General features: G+C 40.1%; 1 long non-coding RNA gene across 1 annotated transcript; it reads left to right on the forward strand.

The window, feature by feature from the left end:
- Positions 1-3576: 3576 nt before the first annotated feature.
- Positions 3577-15639, forward strand: LOC122662169. Its single transcript, XR_006332985.1, has 3 exons — positions 3577-3743; positions 6135-6137; positions 15629-15639. It is a non-coding gene; the product is annotated as an uncharacterized LOC122662169 (long non-coding RNA).
- Positions 15640-16132: the final 493 nt, after the last annotated feature.

A 16132-nucleotide genomic window follows, 5' to 3' on the forward strand; every position in this document is an offset into this window, starting at 1 on the left:
CAATGTTGGAGTCATCCCTCCAAAATTGAAGACTCTTTTGGGAGGTTTTGGCTCCGACCGGATCACAAGCGGTGAGGTCCATGCAGTCATCACATGTACTTCCGCTGTCTGGCGGCTTGAACCTATTACATTTAATCCTTTTGCTTTTGAGCTTGTCCTTCTAAAATAAGTTCCCACAACCTCTCCTTGAAGATCTTATCTTCCATCTTCTCCCTAATGGTCATGAGTGCATCGAAAGTCTTGATATGTTGGTAGTATATCTCTTCATGATACTCACCATACAAATTTTTAAGCAAGATCTCTACTTGTTCCTCTTTTGTGGGATAATTCCACATCTTAGTAGCCTTCTCTCTGAATCTTGCGATGAAATTCAAAAATTCTTCATTTGACTCTAGGCGCAAAGTCTCCAGCTCTTTTTTAGTGATGTCCATCTTAGTATTATACAAATACTGCTTTGTAAAGGCCTTTACCACAGATGCCCATGATCGGGTCTGAATATGATCCAGTTGAGTCAACCATTTCAATGCGGATCCTGTCAAGGAATACAAAAAGGCCTGTCCCAATTGATTTTCCATAAGTCCCCAAGATCTAGCAATGGTGGCAAAGATCTTGAGGTGAGCTCTAGGGTTGCCTGATCCGTCGAACTTGTCCAACTTCCACTTGAAATCTTCAGGGACTTTCCCTTCGGGGAAGAACACCAATTCTTCTTCACCTTATTCTTTACTCTTGTCTTTGATTGCCACCTCAAGCTCTTCAACCTTTTCTCTCATTTTCTTTTCCCCTTCAGTTTCAGGGGGATCCAAATATCGACTGTCGTCTCCTTCTTCTACCAGCATGGTGATCGGAGTTTTGGGGGTTGCAGAGGTAGTTCTTCTTACTTCTTGTTCAGTGGATCCAAGTGCGGACCCTCCTTTGAAAATTTCATGGACTGACTACGCCAATTATGCCACGAGTTATCGCACATCTGCCATATCTGTTTGCAACCTCTCTATTTGGTGCTCTACGTGACTTTCAAACAGGTGATCATCCATTGGATCCATGTTGCTCTCAAGTGATATCTCAACCGATGAATTGGAGGAATGGGAAGAGGATTGGGAACTTGAAAAGGATGGTGGATTAGCTCAAATCAGCCTTCCATCTTGTCGGGTCCAGACTAGTGAGAACGGCTTCTTCTTTTTTTCGAGTACGGAATTGTGCCTCTACGAGAAAGAGAAATCCTAGTTTAGATACTAAGAGTGAGTTTTATTTGAATGAAAAAGCTCCAAAATTAAACAATCTAGGATAAGTTTTTTTTTTAACTCATTTCTTTTTGCATACTTTTTTGTAGAATAAAATATTGTAGAAAGTCCCTCAGACCATACTTCAAATGCCATCATCGCCCAAACATTTCTTAAAAGAAAAGATAAACAAACAAAGAAAAAGCCTAGTTTCAGGTTCCTGATAATTGTATCTTGAATCAATACGAGATGCCCCATTTTTGAGGGACATGTAGGATTCCATCATACGCGAGTGGACTCCCATCTTTCTTTGAGGGACTATCGCGGGACTATAAAATTCCCTATTTTGGGCGGCATTTTGTATCGAACCCAGATTAATAGTCTGGTGATCTTAAACTTAGGCCTTCTCCAAGCTAACAAGGGTTAGTTTGTGTCGTATTCTAATCCTATATGGTCTATTTTTCTACATGATGCATGCAATGGGTAGGCTAATAGGACAGAAAAAGCTCACCCTTGATAGAATCGATATACCTATCGCTTACGCGAGTCATTAGTGTTGGGGGTGAAATGTACCCAAAATGCCCTGCCCAGGTCCCTGCTCGGGTGGAGCGATGCACGCTGGCTGGTATGCAATAAGGAATTAAAGTTGCACCTTTCCTCACAAGGCATTTTTTGGGGGATTGGCAAGCGTTTGGTCCTACAATTGGTATCAGAGCAGGTGGTCGCGAGTTCAAGTCTCCCCGATGCCATGGTTGCTCTGTTATTGGGTGTGCATTTGGGGGGGATTATTGGGGGTGGAATGTACCCAAAATGCCCTGCCCAGATCCTGGCTCGGGCGGAGCGATGCGCGCTGGCTAGTGTGAAATAAGAAATTAAAGTTGCACCTTCCCTCACAAGACATCTTTTGGGGGATTGGCAAGCGTTTGGTCCTACAATTGGTACGTGATTCTTTTAATATACCTATAGAGTAGGTCACACAATGTCAAGGTAACCATGCTAGTGCCTTTTTTGAGTGGCTAAAGCACCCCACAACACACTAGTGATTACCCTCGCTAGTGATCCTAAACTCGTATAGTAAATATCAAGGGCTATGGCTTCGCCGCGAATTACCCATGACTACTCATGGGGTCCAACAACTAACCACGGGGTAAATGCGTTTCCATGTTGTGTGTGTGTGTGTGTGTGCATGAAAGTGGTACAACAAGCGGCTATCATCCGATCTTAGAGTACTTAGTATGACCTACCTCACCTCCCCGGGACTAAAGGTACGACAGGGAGTACCCTCTTTGTTTGATTTCACTTCAAGCACCATGCAGGATGTGGTTAGTACAAAGAAAAGTTAGCCACACAGGTTTTCACACAAAATTGGAGAGAACATTCTTGGATTTATTGGTAGCATCTATTTTAGAAAGCTTGACCTCAAGTGGGTGTTCACCTACTCATTCCCCAGTGGAGTCGCCACTATAAGTACCGCGGTCCCCGATGACGAGGTTTCCTCAGCCTTATTGGCGACAGACTACTGGTCGGTTATTGTGGTGGTATCATTTTGATACATTATCATGGCGTAGGGGTCATACTTTATAAAAATATTAAAAAGAAAATAAGGAGTCGCCACCTAGGGTTAGGGCCTAGGACCCAATAGGTGTAACCCTATCCGTTATGAACAAAAATGGGCTACATGATTCCATATGGTATGGTCAGAGATTTGGGTAAGGGGTCAGGTTACAAGCATGGGAAGGTGTTAGGCACCCATCTTGCTCGGCAAAAACCAGTCTTTCCGTTATAGATGCTAAAAGGGCAAATATTCTCTCTTCATAACGTATGACTACATAATGTACATTCAATTTACACTATGTACATTAAAACGGGAAAACACAAAAGACTACATTGTAACAATAAAAATGCAATGATTATACCTACACATGAGTATTCCTCGGATCTTGGCGATCCCCTTGGCTCAGGGGGAGACGGATGGATGGATTAACACTGATTCTTTGGGCAGAATGACGGCTTCCTGGGTGTTGTTCTTCATTATTTGTATATGAACAGAATAACAGCTAATGAAAAGGAAGTTTCGTTATCCGTATATAGATGGAATAATGGCTTGATTAGGATGGGGTGAGCACTCTCCACTCAAGTGGTAGACAGGCATGGTTCAGTAGTCAAAGCAACTTCTTCACTTTCGTGTACCCATCGGACGGCAACCCTTTCGGGGGTTTCTTAGGGACCGATTCACTCTGCATAGATTTACTTAATGCAGAAAGCCTTCCATTGGCAGGCGATCGTGTTTTTCATAGGATTTCTCGTTACTCATGTCAGCATTCTCACTTCTGATATCTCCAGGTATTGTCACATTTTTTTCTAATCGAAAAGTCTCAACGTCCTCGTTGAGAGTCGCTCTGCGAGACGTCCAATAGTCTCTGACTTTGTCTTCGAATCGTAATACTGTCTTAGCCCATTCCCAGCTTGCCTCGCTCTCAGGTTGGCCCTTCTACTTGACTAAGTAGTATTCAACTCGTGCAATGGGTGTATGGGCTAGCCCATGGTGCGGTCGTAACCGATGGATCTACCCATAACTCGGAACACTACTTAAAACTCACCTACAAAGGCCTGAAAGAGGGCAAAAATCGGACTGGGAGGGTCTCCCTAGGCTTGGAATCCATGAAATGAGGGGTGGGGGGACCCTCCTATTTATAGGGGGTACCTCGCTTTTCATGGTGCCTGATAAGTCCGCCATGGCGCCGTGGAGGACTTGTCCATGGTGCCATGGACGACGTCAGCAAGCTGACATCATAGCCCCCCACGATGGCATGGTTTTTTGCCACGCTGCCGGGGGAGGCTTCCACGGTGCCGTGGAGGATTGTCCATGGCCCCATGGTTAATTATAGACCATTCCTCCTACTTTTTGGGCCTTAAATGGGTTTCTTTGGTGTTTTGGGCATGTCTGGACCCGTGGGTCTTGTTTTCTTAGGCTTTTCAGGGGGAAATGGTGCAATGTTCCTCATCTGTGTCCCATTGTCATCATTGCTAGGGGTGGTGGCAAAATTTCAGTGTCTATACTATCCTATAAAAAACTAATACGGATTACGAGATTATCGGATTGAAATCACCACACCCACACACAAACAAAAAAAAATAAATCCAAGAGATCAAAGAAATAAAACCCAAAGATTGCTTGAACTGGACTGAACTTGATTAGCTTCCTCTACCACACTTGAATTCGCATCTACCAAATCTGAAAAATAAAATAAAATTATTAAAATAAGAACTTAACATAAGACATGATGATGAGAGTAGATAGAAAATAAAATCCCAAAAGAATGAAAGAAATAGAGAGGATGAGAGTGAGAATAAAATAAAGTGAATGGAAGAAATATAGAGAATAAAAATAAAAGAAAAAAATTAGAATCGATACTCCCTTCTACCAAATAATCAATTGAATGTGTTGAATGAGCATTGGATGAAAGTTGTTGATGAAGCCTACTTTGCTTGAATTCGCTTGCATGCCTTCCTCTTCCAAATCTCTAAGTCCTCTCATAAGAATTAGAAACCTATAACTATAAAGCTTAAAACAAAAACTAGAAATTAGAGATTGAAAAATTACAACCACAATTGAAGAACACTCCTTGAATTAAATTTGCATAAAAAAGAATTACAACTATTGAAATAAAATTCATAAAAGCAAAGCTAGAAAATTAGAAGCCAAAAGTAAGAAGAAAACTAAAATTCTCTTAGCAATGAACACTCAACACAACCCCAACCCCTTATGTAAATATAGGGAGAGGAGAAGGAAGAGAGGGGAGGAGGAATAGCCTCCACGGTTTTGGGTGGGTCCCACCTCCAAAAATCGTTGGAGCCTATTGCTCACTCAATCCAAGATTCTCTCATCTACACTTCCCTTTGACAACTTGCTTGAATCCTAAGAAAAAAAAATAGAAAGTAGAAAATATACAAATCCTAGTTCAATACACTTGCTATTTTCTAAAAAGAGAGCTTTCCAATTTGACTCTTGTGTTTCCTTTTTCTTGCAGGTGTCTTGTCCAAGTAATGTGAACAAGGCTATCTCCATCTTTGACTTTTCAACTGTCCATGGATGAGAGAATATTCCTCACAAGATATCCAGCACCAGTTATATTCCCATAATGCCCTTGGAAATTTGGTGGAGAGACAGAATGTGTGATGACTGGGATTCCCGTCTTCAAGAATTAATTAAATTCCCAGTCTACCCTTCAAAAAACGTGGAGCATATGGTGCTTAAGAAAAACGTGGAAGGTGGCCCCCTATGTGTAGATGGCAGCTCTTCTCTCTCTTCAAGCAAGAAAAACGCAGAAGGGGTCTTGTGCTTGCATGAAATCTCAACCCTTGATCAAAATCACTTTCTTTGATGTCAAAAATACCCTTGAAAAATCACAGACAAGCCTGGGCTTGCATTCTAACTCATTTCTGGCCCATTATTCTTTCCTAGCCCAAAAAAAATTAATCGCTTGCATGATGGCCTAAACAAATACATACTTTTAATGCATCACGTCCATCTTGCTCAAAATTCAGTCCTCTTTATAGACATGGAAAAAAAAATATGGTGACTTTACGTGTAGATTAGGAGATACAGCTCCCAATAGCCCATAATAGCATAAAATGACCTAAAACCTGAAAAATATAGAAAAGTACCCGAGTAACTCTGTTCAATGTAGTAGATGCATGCTTTACGCCCTAAGATTTCACACATAAATGTATTCATCAACTGACGACAAGAGTTGCCAAGCTGACAGGCATAACATAAAGAACTAAGCCGTGTAGACTGACACGATAAATTATTGTCAAGAATGATGCTACGAAGCAGTTGGGCATGAGGATGACCGAGACGACCATGTGAGCCATCAAGAGAAGTGTGAGAAGTAATGAAGGCAGTTGGAGAAGCATGTGAGGAAGGCGACAATGTGTAGAGGCCAGCATTACTCAGTCCGGACAGGATTGTGGACTTGGTTCTCCGATGCTTCACAAGAAAACAAGAGGGGTGAAATTCAAAGAAGACATCATTATCCTAAGCAAAATGATGAACAGACAATAATGGTTTGGAGATGTCGGGAACATGAAGAACATTAGACAACAAAATTTTATGGTTAGAAGAAGGAGAATTAAATGATGTATAGCCAATGTTAGAAATTGGAATTCCCTTACCATTGCCAACTTGAAGAGTGTCGGTACCTATATAAGGATCATAAGAGGAGAGAGAATGAATGTCTGGGGTTACGTGATGAGTGGCTCTAGTATGCGTGTACCAGGTAAGGGCAGGGTTTGGTGGATAGGGTTGGGTAGGAAGGATAAGCGAGTTAGGGTGAGATGGGTATTTGGTGTAGTGTGCGGGAGGGATGGTGGAGGGATTATAGAGGTAATTGGAAAGGGGACGGTAGGGCACCAAACCAGGGGGTTTGGGTTTGGAATAACACTGAGCAGTGTCATGGGTGTTGATTGCACCAGTGAGACCATTGGCAATTGCCTGAGTAACGACCACCACGACCGAAGCGTCCACGTCCACCCCGGCCACAGTAAGGAGCATCACCCCCACGGCCAGTAGTAGGAGATCATGAACCAGAAGGGGCAGAGCTGCGTTGAACGTTGTTGGCTGAAGGAGAACCGACGGTGCTACTGGATTCAGTTAGAGATAGTTTAGAGAGCCTGGAGCCATGAAGAAACTCATGACCAAGAAGCATGGAGAGGAGATCATCATAGGTAATAGAGGTGGTACGTGTGATCAGCAAGGAAATTATGTCATTAAAATCACCCCTCAAACCACGATAGCTGTGCATATTGAAAGCACTAGGACGAAGTGGTTGACCGATAGCACTAAGTTCTTCAGAGATAGACTTTGCTCGTTGAAGAAATTGAGCAACAAGTTTGTCAAGTTTATGCTAGAGATCTTGCATAGCCATAGTAAGAGACATGAGACGGCTCTCAGAAGGAGAGGAGAAGGTTGTGTGAAGTATATCCCATATCTCACCGGTGGTATTCTTCCCAAGAATCAAAGGGAAGACCTCATCAGAGTGAGAGGCAATGAGAAGGCTATGGATCATAGCATCCTGAATGCACCAAGTCAGGGCAGTGGTTGGATCTGTAGGGTAAGGAGTACTGTCATCGAGATGGCCGAAAAGACCCTGGCCATCGAGAAAGGGTTCAAGTTGTGTGCGCCAAAAACAGAAAATTCTTCGAGGTAAGTTTCACCGAGATATAATGGTGAGCCTAATGAAGGGAATGGCCACCAAGCAATGGTGTAGCGGGTGAACCAGTGACCCAGAATCAGCAACAGTTTCATCTCCAATGATGATAGGGAGAAGAGAAGAAAAAAAAGGAGAAGAGAAAACAAAGAGAGTGTTCGTTGGAGCCTAGGTTGCTCTGGATACCATGTTGTGTAAAGTATATAGTATTTCATTCATAGAATTGTAATCGATTACATGAGATATAAAAGAGATGGAAGAATCTAAAACAGAATAGAATTCCACATGTCATAATAGATAGAGTTTTTATATCACATGTGGATTACAAAGGTAGGAGATCAGATTAGATTAGATTACAAGAGATTGAGATTGGTATACATTAGGAAACCCAATATAGCCATTCCAAGAATCGGAAGACTATATTGGTCCATACCTTAAATACTTCCGATCCTAACTTCTATGTGGAGGCGGTTCCACAACTGACCGATCCTTAATTCGGTCAAAGCTCCCCTTCCATCATCCGTCGTCCTGACCGAAATTCTTTATAGCTACCCTACTATCAATATATCAGTCATGATTGACCCAAAATGGGTGTAAACACTAACCTATTCCTTCAAACATTGTATTACTATGTGGGAATGGGAAAGGGCAAAAATAACTGGTTACAAAGTCTTTTGTAACCACGTCGGTTACACGCAGCTTTACGCCACATTTAATACTACAATTTTTTTGGTAGAATATTCCTACAGTATCTTAGTATGCTTTCTAATGACGTGTCCTTTCATTTTAAAAAAGTAAATAAATCGGTGTATGTATGCTTGACTTTTTTTGTCTTTTCTTTTGTGAAAAATAAGGTGGAATGTCAAGACAAACATGAACTGGGTACAAAACCATAATTTTTTATTGAAATTTTTGGACCATTCACATTACAAAATACAGAAAAAAATATTTTTATTAGGATTAAGTGGATCATATAATATCTTATTCAATGGTTAGAGAGAAGTGTTAGTACTAGGAACTATACGAACTACACATAGTCTTTAATAATGTAAAATATTTTAAAGCCATGTGTATGTTGGAAGCATAATTAGTGGGAAGCATGATAGTATTTGGCTATTTGTATGTAAGGGCATTGACTATATAAGTAGCTGAAAAGCTTTAGGAGAGGAGATGTGTACGTATGTCCCTAGCATTATTAGTAGAGAAAATGGGTATCTCTTCCTTTTCTCGTTCCCTCATTCTGGTAGTCCTTATCTGTGTCATCTTCTTCATGTAGATGCAGTTGGGAATGGTTTCTGCAGGTATGGGTAGTTATAATCTAGTCTAAGTTTGGATGTCCAAAATATTTGATCAGTTTTCAAATTAAAAATCTCAATCTTTTCTAGTGTTCACCATCCAAAAGCCTTAGTTTTCTGGATAATAAAAAATGTAGCCTCAGTTTTAATTACATTTATGGATTTGATTTCTATCACTAATTATCTAGCCAACTAATCAATTTATCGTCACAGCTAAAATATGAAAATTTTCATTTGTTTGTTTTATGAACTACAGAAGAGGACAAATATTTTTCTGTGCTTGAACCTATGGTTTTTAAAAGAGACTATAAATAGGTTCTTATTTCTTATAGAAACTTTCAGTTTTGAAAACAAAAGAAAAAAAAAATTAAAAAACAGAGAATAGAACTTGATTTAATGATAGGAATTGTTAGGTTGACTATGGATTGTTTGTTTTGCAGATTTAAATGTTAGGAAGCTGCGACCTATTCGCTGGACTCCTCCTCCTCCAATACCCAACCCAAATATTATGCGACCGAATGGAACCCAGGCCCCTCCCCCTATCCCAAATCAAAGAACGATTGATTAAAATGACAGAAAGAGAAGCAAGAAGAGCGGTTTAAAGACTTCACCCAGAAGAAGCAGGGATAAGATAATAATGCCAATCTTTTGGGCTGGAGTACTGTGTAGGAGTATGACTACTATATTTACTTGCAATTTATCTTCATGCATGTTTGCTTATTTTCAGAATTCTATAATAAATCCACCTTTCCATGTCTCCTTTTTCTTTCTCTTTTTTCTCTAAAGATTGGAGACGTATTAAATTAATGAAATAAAAAAAGGGATATAAAAAGATACCCGGACAAGACCTGACAGCACTGGATCTACCTTCAGCATTGCCATAAGCAGGAAGCCGGACCAACCCCACACTGAACACGGAAAAATCGTGAAAAAATTTGGTATCTAGGTATGCCTCAGATGTCACGATCCCAAACACCTAGACCTAGTGGTGCCCATGACACCAAATCCAGCTAGGACCACATAAGAAAAATGTGAAATTCATTCATAATTATTTAACATTGGAGCAAGCAACTCAAAACTCTATAGTATTTAAAACTTTGATCATCACATATAACCGTCAACAGCGGAAGTCTTAAAAAATTTAGATAGGGTACAAAACATAAACGTCAGTCTCATTAATACCATAATTCCCCTACTAAAACCCTCATAATAAGCAGTGACATTATTGGCATCTAAAATATATATTTTTTTATCGGTAAATCAAATTTATAGAACAAGAAGAAGGAATATACAAAGAAGGGGGCTCCAATCAGCCTAAGAGGCTAAAAAGAAAAGCCCGAAAGTGAACAAAACACAAACAACCCAGCTAGCTCGATAGAAGAGCATTTACCCCCCATTTATCAATAAGGTAATAGTTCCGATAGAATCTTTTCCCCCTAAGGGTGATAGACTAAAAACGATTAATTCCTTACATCAGTAGAAATATCAAGAATAATAGCAAATCCGGTGCGCGTTTTGTTCCTGAACATCCTGAAATTTCTCTCCTTCCACAAGTGAGCAATGGTAGCACAAATGCCACTTTGCCAATGCTTCCCACCTGATCACCTCCAAACTCCTTAGCAACCCACTCAACTTCCACCATAACATTTAAAGTTGGGGATCTAGAAGAGCAAAGCCAATAGATTTCTCTCCAGATCTGACCAGAGAAACTGCACTCAAAAAATAAGTGGTTTCTACATTCCGAACCTAACCAGCATAAGCAACAAAAATAGTGCAAGATGAACATTTCTCTTCTGAAGCTGGTTTAATGTAGGGAGTGAGTCGACTAAGCATCTCCAAGAAGTGAAGGACTGCCTGGGGGTACTCAAATGAAACCACACAACAGCTACCCATATGACCTTTGGACTCGGCCTCCGGAGAAGCTCCCAAGCCGATTTAGAAGAAAAGAGACCTGGAGGATTTGCATTCCAAACAACAACATCATAATCTGAAGCATTAAGCCTTGTAATATTTCCGAGCTGGCTCCACACAATCTCAAGGGCAATCGATCTCATTGGTCCCGAGTCCCAACCCCCATCAACTAAAATCGAGAGCACAACAGCGATCCACCCACCAAAATCTTTGATTTTTCAAGCTCTACACCTCTGTATAATTTATTTCAACTTTTGTCATCTAAAAAAATCAACAGAAAACCTATGTCCGTACAGGTTTTCCCAAAAATGAAAAAAACCACAAAAACCTTGATTCGAAATCAAAAAATTTGATTCCCTTAGCATGATATATTATTTTTGAATCCATATAGGTTCAAGAACAGATCTATGGAGGCTCTGATACCACATGTTAGAATAGTTTAATCCAAACAGGGACAAAACCATAAAATCCAGGATCTCCATAGGGCGTTCAAGAACACAATCAAATAAATAATAGAGAACAGGGATAGAACAACTAACCTTGTTTTACATCCATAGTGATGATGATCGCCACGGAAAATAAAGACCAAAGATCTAGGTGTTTCCCCTCTATTCCCAAAGATAACTGGCTTGATGAGAATACCATATGCACAGGGATGATGAACACTGAATTTCTCCCTCTATTTCCAGAATGCATTCCTCAACAAAGATTGAGAATAATTAGTTGTTATGGGTAGAGGGGGGGACCTAGCTCTCTTTATAATCAGTAATTCCTATAGGGCCTCACTCATCATAGTCCCAATAGGAATTTATCTGCCCACTCTAAAGCCAGTCCACATAGGACTCCTACTACAACTCAATGACCCCCTTTATTAGACCAAAACCCTAATTAACCTGGTTTAAGGATTTAATTATGTCCAGTAGAATTATATTATGAATAAATTTCTAACAATAGTAAGCAAAATGGTCCGTCTAAGGGGTGTTCAAGTAATTTTCTCTAAACTATTTTATTTTCATCCACCCAGGGATGCCTTGATATTAATTCTGTATAGTTTCCTTCCATTTATTGTTATAAAACTGCTAAAAAAATAAAATCTTATAAATTTGCTAATCTTTTAGCAAAAAAACAAAAAAAGATCCCAATATGTTATATAAACCTCCCTTCACCCTCCTCCAAAACTAATGTGGGACTAAAGATTTCCTATTTTTAGCTTTACTAAAATCAACATGGGAAAATTCTTGGGTTCAATACTTCTAGGAGACAAAAACATGGTAAATCATAAAGCGAGTAAGACTGCGCACATTATGACCCTCCCTAGACCCCGCAGTGCCGGGAGCCTCGTGCACTAAGTACGTCCCTTTTTCTTTTTCTGTATAATAATCCTACTGTTTTAGTACTTCATTTAAAAACAAAAAAACAAAAATCTCGGGTGTATTGTATGGTTGACCTTTTATTTTTGTTACATCACTCTCTCTCGGAAAAAAAATAAGGTGGCATGTCAAGACAAAAATGAACCGCCAAAAAGACCTTAAGATCATTCACATTACAAAATAAAAGAGATGGATATTTTTTATTTTAAATGGTTATAGAGAAGTGCAAGTACTAGAAACTATCACTAACTACTAATCCCATCTACACAGACAAAATTTGATGCCGAGCCCTTTCATCAAACTAGCAACATCAATCACTCTCACGTAAAGACTATTTGAATGCCATCATAATTATTGGGAAGCATGATTGTATTTACCTAATTGTTGACAAAGGTAGGGCGAGGAAACATGTCATTCTGATACCAGCTCAAATAGGGAGGTGTCATCAATAGATGGCACTAATATAACTGGTAGACACAGGAGACCAGTCAAGAAGCCAGCCTGGCATCAAGAATATAAAATGTGAAAGGAAGGACTTAAATGTAATACTAAAAAAGTAGAATAATGGATAACAGAATTGGTTATGTACTTGTATAAATACATTTGATCAATAGAAAGGAGGATAGGTTGAAAGTTGAGAAGTTTCTCATATTTTTCTTCTTCTTCTTTTACTCTGTTTTCTTTTCTCAAGTTCTTCTTTATTTCCCCATTTTTCTTTCTTTGTGACCCATCATTGGTGCTTTCATTGTTAACCATGACGGAAGGAACTCGAGCTCGACAGACTGAGTTGGCTCTAGAGAAGATGGCCGCTCAGATGGCAGCAATGCAAAAGGAATTTTCCCAAAAATTTGATAAGCTAACTGCAGATGTGGAAGCACAGAGGGTCAATTCACAAGAACATTTTGCGCAAGCGACAGATTCTTCGCATGCTATAATGCCAGTGTCTCAGATCAGGACTGTGAAACTGGATTTTCCAAGATTTGGAGGAGGAGCTCCAACGGAATGGCTGTTTAAGGTAGACCAATTTTTTTCATTTCATCAAGTACCTGATATGCAACGATTTCCTATGGTTTCTTTCCATTTAGATGGTGAAGCTTCAAGTTGGTTCCAATGGGTCTTACAAAGCCGACAGTTGCGATCTTGGACTGAATTTGAGGTGGCATTGAGGTATAGATTTGGTCCTTCTCTATATGAAGACTCTCAGGGTTTATTAACTAAACTGACGCAGACTAGCTCAGTTTTGGAGTATCAGACTCAGTTTGAATCCTTATCCAGCAAGGTTTTTGGGTTATCAGAACAATTTCTCAAGAGTTGTTTCATTTCTGGGCTCAAACCAGAGATCTGGAGAGAAGTCATAGCACATCAACCACTCACAATGCATCATGCTATAGGATTGGCTAGACTGTAAGAAGATCGGTTGCAAGACATGCGGATGGCTACTAGGTCGTGGCAACCAAGAATTGGAGTATCATCCCCAATCTTGAATCCAAGACCAATTGCAGCATTGCCATCACCTTCAGAAACGAATAGAGGACCTGGAAGAAAATTGACCCAAATGCAAATTCAAGAAAAAAGAGAAAAAGGCTTGTGTTTTTCTTGCGATGAAAAATATACTCCAAACCATAAGTGTAAGAATAAAGGTGCATGTTTCTGGTTTGAAGGAGCGGATTATGAGGATTCCATACCTGTATTAGAGGAGGAAGCTAGTATAGATCCTTATGCAGGGGCTATGGAGACTGTCGATGCTAGTCCAGCCATCAATCTTCATGCACTTATGGCTCATCAAACACCTCAGACTCTGAGAATGCAGGGCCAGATATCACACAAACAACTGCAAGTGTTAATTGATGGGGGGTAGCACCCACAATTTCATTCAAGAAAAAGTGGCTAAATTTCTTGGCCTAACCATCACTCCTTCGCCTCATTTTAGGGTGCTGGTGGGAAATGGGGAGTACATTACTTGCATTGGAATGTGTTCCAGAGTAGAGTTGGTGCTCCAGGATCATTCCTTTTGGATAGATTTTTTTATCATTCCGTTGCAAGGAGCTGATATAATTTTGGGAGTTCAATGGTTGCAGCTATTGGGCCCTATTGTCACAGATTATGCTAAGTTGACTATGGAATTCCAGTGGGAAGGCAAACGAGTGCATCTACAGGGTGAAAACAGTTCAGCTGCTGGGCTTATTTCTAGCAATAATTTGCAATTTATTCATGATCATGGAGGAACGGTATTATGTTTGCAATTATTGCCTCAGGAGCAGTCCTTCCCATCTGCCCAGTTGTTTTCTTGTACTACTGACCTTCCTAGTGCTAGCCAGAAGTTGTTACACCAATATGAGAAGGGAGTTGAACCAGATCAGTCCAAAATCCAGGCCATGATACAATGGCCAACTTCAGTTAATCAGAAGCAACTTAGAGGCTTCCTTGGACTTATAGGCTACTACAGAAGATTCATCAAAGGTTATGCATCCATTGTATCCCCATTGACGGATCTCTTGAAGAAAGAGGGTGATTTTAAATGGGAAGAACAAGCTGAGTCTGCTTTTCAGACACTGAAGACTGCTATGATTCAAGCACTTGTTTTGGCGTTACCGGATTTTACTCTTCCATTCACATTAGAGACAGATGCTTCTAGGAAGGGTATAGGAGCTGTTCTCTTACAACAAGGCCATCCTATTGCCTTTTTCAGCAGGAAAATGTGCCCTAGAATGCAAGCAGCTTCTACCTATATTAGGGAGCTTTTTGCAATCACCTCTGCTGTCTCAAAATGGAGGCAATACTTGTTAGGGAGCCAGTTCACCATTTGTACTGATCAGAAGAGTTTAAAGGCTTTAATGGATCAAGTGATACAAACTCCAGAGCAACAACACTATTTGGTGAAACTCTTGGGTTATAAATATGTTATCACATACAAACTTGGGAGAGAAAATGCCACTGCAGATGCTTTGTCCAGAGTCCCTGATCATAGTACACATCCGGGTTCTTTCATGGCATTATCAATATAGCAATTTGACATTTTGGATCAACTAGTTCAAGAGCATGCCTCTGATCCCGCTATTCAACAACTAATGCAATCAGTACAGGCTAATTTTCAGCGTTATCCTCAATGGACTGTAAGAGACAATTTGCTATACTTCAAAGGCAAGCTGTTTTTGGGAAAATCTTCAGTTTTAAAACAAAATTTGCTCAAGGAATTTCATTCCACTCCAGTAGGAGGTCATGCTGGTATTCAACGAACTTTTCTGAGATTGGGAATTAATTTTACTTGGAAGGGAATGAAGAAAGATGTTCAACAGTTTGTTAGTCAATGCATTTAGTGTCAACAACACAAATCTTGCAATACTCCTCCTTTTGGACTACTAGAACCACTTCCTATTCCTAATCAGATTTGGGAAGATGTTAGTCTTGATTTTATCACCAGTCTGCCTCAATCGCGTGGTTTTACAGTCATCTTGGTGGTTGTGGACAGATTGACAAAAGCTGCACATTTTGGTCCATTGCCATCTCATTTTAATGCTCATAAAGTTGCTGAGTTGTTCATGGCTATGGTCTGCAAGCATCATGGTTTACCAAGATCTATTGTGAGTGACAGAGATCCTGTTTTTCTTAGTAAGTTTTGGCAGCAACTGTTCAAGTTACAAGGGACACAGTTGAGGATGAGTTCTTCATACCATCCACAAACAGATGGCCAAACAGAGGTTGTGAATAGATGTTTACAACAATATCTCAGAAGTTTTGTAGCAGATCAGCCTCATCAATGGACCCAATTCTTGTATCTTGCCGAGTTTCACTATAACACTGCATTTCACTCTTCTATTGGAATGACTCCTTTTCAAGCTGTTTTTGGGAGAGCTCCTCCCTCCATTCCAGTTTATTGCAGAGGGACTAGCAGTCTGGAGTTATTGGATCAGGATTTGGGCACTAGAGAAGACATTCTACAACGGCTTAAAACTCATTTGAGTAAGAGCCAAGCTGCAATGAAGAAGCAAGCTGACTAACATAGGACTGAATTACAGTTACAAGTGTGCGATTTGGTGTTAGTCAAGCTTCAACCTTATAGGCAGACTACTGTTGCCAATAGATCTTCCAATAAGCTGGCTCCAAAATTTTTTGGTCCATTTCCTATT

This window comes from Telopea speciosissima, chromosome 5, assembly GCF_018873765.1.
Source record: "Telopea speciosissima isolate NSW1024214 ecotype Mountain lineage chromosome 5, Tspe_v1, whole genome shotgun sequence".
Taxonomy (NCBI): domain Eukaryota; kingdom Viridiplantae; phylum Streptophyta; class Magnoliopsida; order Proteales; family Proteaceae; genus Telopea; species Telopea speciosissima.